Source organism: Triturus cristatus, chromosome 3_1 (assembly GCF_964204655.1).
Source record: "Triturus cristatus chromosome 3_1, aTriCri1.1, whole genome shotgun sequence".
NCBI classification, from domain to species: Eukaryota; Metazoa; Chordata; class Amphibia; order Caudata; family Salamandridae; genus Triturus; species Triturus cristatus.
In genome coordinates, this window is record NC_140583.1 from 98,516,085 (window position 1) to 98,522,084 (window position 6,000).

The window sequence follows — 6,000 nt, forward strand, 5'->3', positions numbered from 1 at the left end:
TCACTGCATCCTTGTACTGGATGCTTGGAGTCAGTAATAGTGCTACTACATGAGAGCCATAACCTAGCACAAAGGCTATGTCTCAACGACAGCCAGAAAAACACCCCAAATCACTTATGAAATCTCGATAGTTAGCCCACATCCCCTGTCTGAAAATTCAGAATTAAAGTGGAACTGTGAAATGATTTATCAGTATGTCTCTGTTTATTCAGTATTTCATTTCTTCCAATATTTGTAATAAAGTCAATGAATATACATTTCTGTGAGATGCATTCCTTCTGTGTCTTTTTCTGGTTTAAAGGGGAAATTAATTCATATTCCAATGACATTCAGTTCAATTAATTATAGTCCTTTGCTTGTGGCTTCTTAACAGAATGCTTCCTCTGATGACCTGACAAAGAACAGGCCGTCGAAGGCAGAACTTTACACCATCTACCCTATTTTGAGTATGAAGTGGCGGTAAGGGACAGGAAAAATATAATGAACCTTCACCTGAGGGGATAACTCCCAGGGACGTATTTATTATTAGGTAATGCAACGCAGCAAGCCATCTTGCTGCGTTGTGTGACAGGGAAAGGGTAGGAATGTGCTTTATTTAACATAATGTGGTGCATTCCTCTTTTTTTCCCAGCACTGGTGCACAATTGGCTGCCTAGTGCCAACAGAGGCCCTCTTGCACCATGGTGCAAGTGCTCCTGTGTTGTAAGCAGGATTGTTGTTCAGCAGGAACTGACACCTTCCTGCACAAAAACAATCCCCTGAGGCATTTTCCTCACTCCATGTGTGCTACAAAATACAGCACACATAAAAAGAGGAAAAAGCTAGAAGAAATAAAGATATTTCTCTTTGTTACGCCTCCCCTAGAGATGCGTAACATTTTGGAGCATTCCCATGTCTACCAGTAATAGTAAATCTGGGAGGGCACCAAAATCCATGGGTGTTACATGGTAACAACCACCTATAATCCATGGAATGCCTCCCTGGAGCAGAGTAAAGCATGCAGCGATTTGTGCTTCATTGCGTTACTCCAGATTTATGAAGCCACTCAGGGCCACGCAAGGTGGCCTTGCATGGCTTGATAAATTGCACTTAAGGGTTGTGTGGCTTTTGCACAGAGTTGCCTGGTGCAAGTGTGGCACAACCCTAAGATAAATATATCCCCCAGTGTGTAGGAACATTAGTTATTTTTGGTTTTTCAAAAACAATCTCCTGCTGTGGGCGTTTGCTTTTGAAAAACAATACATTTGTTTTAAGTTTCCTAGCCGTCCATCATATCTGACTGTACTATCCTTACACTGTTTCGTGAATAGACAGCAACCGCAATGACAGCAGTTCCGGCCAATGTAGAGAGTTGCCCACAGGGCCAGCGGACAACTCTAAATTTGGCGGGTGGAGGTCTCTCTGGAGGTCGGCGGTATTGTCTTCCACCATCTTGACTGATTTAACTTGGCCCACAAAACTCTAAATCAAGCCCATTGAGTTTCTTACCTCTGTCATGAGAATGGAATGGAGCCTCTGAAATATACTATGTAGCTCATTATTTTTTGTGATTTAAATCACCCTACATTTTAGATGGCCCTAATTTACTGAGATACATTTCCAGTTCTGATTTTTACTTTTAGAAATCATTGTTTTCAGGTGGTTTAGTCTGATTTGTTTACTTGAACTGAACCAGATAAATAAGTCCATAACGCACAGATTTGCTGCAGAAAAAGAGATGCTCTCATAACACGGAGCCTTTTGGTAAACCTATATCTTATACATTCCCAAGGCTTTGTGAGTAACAACGAGTATATAGCTTTAGTAGAGTAAATAGCTTGAACTAGTCTTGCAAAGGTTCTATTCATCTTCATTAATAGTTGCATCTGCAGGTAAATGTAAAGGAGTAGGAGCATTTGTGGAACACGAAACAGCTCTATAAAGAGCCTCCCAAGTTACTATGTCTTGGCTCACGATGTAATGGAGTGGCACTCTGTGCCATATCTGTCAAAATAACTTGGAAACATTCAAACATTTGGAACAATAAGACCTATACATTAGTGCCTTCATCTAAGCCAGTTTTAGCTCCAAGTGCCTCATGTTGCAAAATCGTAATGTTTCTGACCACAAACGTACTTATTATTATGTACAAAACCATTTGTATGAGTTAGAAATTTCTTTACACTAGTAAAAGGCCTTTTGCATTCATTTCTGAATTGAAAATAAGAGGATTCATGAAAGGAGTTTTCTCCCTCCATTTTCCAATTCAGAAAATAATTAATGATAATTTGTGATTGCAGATGCTGTTGCAAACCGCTGATGAGCTAACGACCAGCAGTTGATCAATTTGCAAAGGGGAAGGGGTCCCCTTGGGACAAGATGTTGGCAGCCTCAGGAGGTGGAGATGTTTTCCAAAAACTGGCAGGCAAACTATGCAGAATCTCTACTTTTTAGACAGTGACCAGGTAAATGTGATATTTTTCTTCTATTTGCACGGCTTCCAGACAAACAGTGCAGAATATCCATTGTTTAACCAGCGGCTGAGTAAATAGTAAAGTATTTTCGCAATTTTCATGAGTGCCATCTGAATAGCGCACAATCTCTAAATTTTGAGCTTGCAGCCAGGTAAATATTTACGTTTCCCTAGTATTTACAAAGCTGCAGGATGAACAGTGCAGAATCTGTACTATTTAACCAGTGGCCTGGTTAAAGGGAAGTTTTTCTGCTAATTGCACTGAGCCAACCGAATAGTGCAAACTCTCCTGTATCTAGTCAACAGTAGTGTAAATATATAGGTTTTCATGCTATTTATACGACCACCAGCAAGATAGTGCATAATCTCTACTATTTAATCAGTGGCTTGGAAAATAGTGAATGTTTTCTGCTATTTGCATGTGCGCAAGCTGAACAGTCCAGAATCTCAACTCTTTACCATGCAGCCGGGTAAAGTGAAGCTTTTCTGCTATTTGTATGGCTGCCAGCAAAACAGTGCAGAATCTCTACTATTTAGTCAGTGGGCAGGTAAATAGTGAAGTTTCTATGCTATTTTCAAGGCCATCTACCAAACAGTACTATTTAGTGAGTGGCCGAGTAAATATGAGAAATCACTATTTACTTGGCGGCCTTGTAAATAACCGCTACTATTTATTACTTATTGGGAAGCAGTAGGGACAGGCCCTTAGGCACTGGTCAGCCTGATACTGCTCATCAATAATTAAGAAGTTCAGTTTTTGCAGTTAAGTGTCGATTGCTGGCGAAAAATGTTGGGGCATATCATCAAGGAGGCGATATAAAATTATTGCTGCTATTGCGTCCGTTTTCGGACGAAAAGGGGCGATAATTTTATCGCCTTATCAGCAAGGTCACGCTATCGCGTGAATCCTTGCATTAGCTCCCTTTTCCGTAATGCCCACCTTTGCATCTCTAATGAGATGCAAAGTGGAGTTCCATCCCAAAATAACTGGAGAAATGTTACTAACCGACATTTCTCCAATCATCAATGGGTACGCTCACAGGCATAGCGATAAGAAAGTAGCGCTAACCTTGGTTATCGCTGCTTTCCTTACGCCTGCTTTTAGTTTGACTTAGCCATTATATCCAATGTAAGGTGGACATCATGGCTAAGTCTGCCCTGCCCCATCCCCCATCAACAAGCAATCGCCAAACTTTGTGAGATTATCGATGGATTTCCAGCGATAATCTCACATTTGGCAGTTAGAGCTTGGAATTTTATCGCTTTAGAGATAAGCGTTGCTTAGTGATAATTATCGCCGGTCCTCGATGATATGCCTCGTTCTTCTTTAGTAAAGCAGTTAATTGCTTTTAAAGGAAGTGTGTTTGTCGCGAAAGAGCTGGAACCATTGTGGTCATATAGCTGATAGTTCTTACCAATTTATAGAGTCACTTTTAATTTAGTCCTCTTCTAGGGAGATGATTTCCTCTGAGGTTTGAAAAAAATCTAATGCACATGATTCAAGCAAACCATTGTCTGTAATTTGATAAGTGATTGGCTCTTTGATCTGGATGAGTGACATGGGCTGTTTCATTAGCACCATACTATTTAAGTCTGCATGAACCAGTTGCTCATTTTCATTTACAGTTTGGGTGGGTTCTTTGGTCACCAGCTCTGATAGCTCGAGGGTTGGAGATCCTGCCTTTTGGATGCCAAAGAGCATTTTTGCTGTGAGCAGGGTTTTGATGGATTTCATAAGGGGAACCATTGCCTTGTAGCATCTGTATAAGCTGAAAATACTGAATAGATAATAGAGAGATCTGTTTAGCTATTTTTTGGCAAAGTTACATCCCTTCCTAGTGGCTTATCGATTTATCATGGCCTTTTGAGTGGCTCCAGGTTACCATGTATAACTTTATTACATTTTTCTTTGGGGATGCTGCAGCAGGGGTATGATGGATATTTTATTAGTTCTGCCAGTCCCTAGAGTGTTTAGCTTTGTGTGAGAGGGTTCTAGGAATATTGGGCGAGATGTACAAAGCATCTGATTAGCGATTTCCTAATTACAGGAAATAGTGACTCGCAGTTAGGAGATCGCTATTTGGAATGTAGGATACTACTCGCTTCTAAATTTGCGAATCAGTATTTGCTTGGTGTGCTTTTTAGTTAATCACATACTTTAATTTCCTAAAATGAACATCTAGTCATATTTAGCGGCTGCTGCATTCTGGCATTGCATGATGTCCTCACAACCAGGAAGTGTTGTTCAGTTGGAAATAACTGAGTGTGCATGCTGGAGATTGAGGACAGTAGCCAAGCAACATCTAACTGTGTGTGCCATCCCCACATAAAGACATAAAAATATCAAGAAAGGACACAGAGAAAGAGGTTTGGGCCTGAAAATGCTAAATTAACTTTTTAGAAAAAGAACTGGAAATATTGACAGATGAGTGTGTTGGGCACCATGACAAACTCTTTGGGAAAATATCCCACGCAGTGCCTGAATCACAAAAGAAGAAAATATGAAAAGCAATACAGGAGAAAATCAACTCTGTTGGTGCGATGCAGAGATCCATTGAAGGAAATGAGAAAATAATGGCAACATCTCAGATCACAGACAAAAGAGATGGTTGAAAATTGTCTAATTGAGACTAGAGCTACTGGAGGAGGTTCCCCACTGCCTCAAACCAACTGCAATAGACAAACTAGTAAAAAGTACACTGAAATCAGAATCAATCAGTGAATTCAGTACAATTGATGCACCTGACATTCCAGGAACCCATCAAGAGAAGTATAATATAGCATTGTCACATACAAAAATATATGTGGTTCGGCAGTGTCAATACACTTATACCTTCAATTCTTGTGTATAAATAAATGGGGAATGGAATCAGTATATTAGTGTACATCAAAGAAGCAGTAAATTTCCATAGTGTGTCATGGTAGATGTAGTAAAAACACATTAGCTTGAGTTCAACAAATTTATTAATTTTGAATCCATTTTCTAATAGATATCCATGCTCATAGAAATGATGTGTCAGACGCCAAGGGACATGAGGAATCTCACTCGCACTTTGATGGACCAGATAATCTTCAAAGCCAGGACACAGCATCCCAATCTGATTTGATGAATCCCAGAGTCACAGAACATACACATTTAGTACAAGAAGGCTGTGCAAGAGACTTCACGGAGTGTGACCCAGGAACCTGTAGTGAGGCCGGCCAAGACAACTGCAGGGCAGATGATCACCTCTGCCTCGGATTGTGTGTTTCCAGCTCACAATCCCAACAAAATCTGGGAACTGCAAATAGTGATGAAAATATGCAACTCTTTGGAGGTTTTAAGGCATCAATGCTTATGGTCCAGCACCTGCAACGAAAAGACAAACAGAGAAAACAGTATTATATTTGTCTAGCCAGTGACAGCACCAACACAACTACTAACCATCACACTCCTACCAGCGTGAGAATTGGGACTATTCCAGTCCCCCAGAGCCACGAGAATGATTTGGGCAGCAGGTAGTATTATTTTTAATGTAAAATTCAGTTAATAAACAACTGTTTTTGTG

The 6,000-nt window shown here is 40.3% G+C and overlaps 1 long non-coding RNA gene across 1 annotated transcript in view; it reads left to right on the forward strand.

Annotated features, from left to right (window-relative positions):
* LOC146859744 (uncharacterized) overlaps positions 1–5,735 on the forward strand; it is a 55,910-nt gene extending 50,175 nt beyond the window's left edge. The window contains exons 2-3 of the long non-coding RNA XR_014979052.1: positions 2,280–2,444; positions 5,443–5,735. This is a non-coding gene — a long non-coding RNA (uncharacterized LOC146859744). The remainder of the gene's footprint in view (positions 1–2,279; positions 2,445–5,442) is intronic.
* Positions 5,736–6,000: the final 265 nt, after the last annotated feature.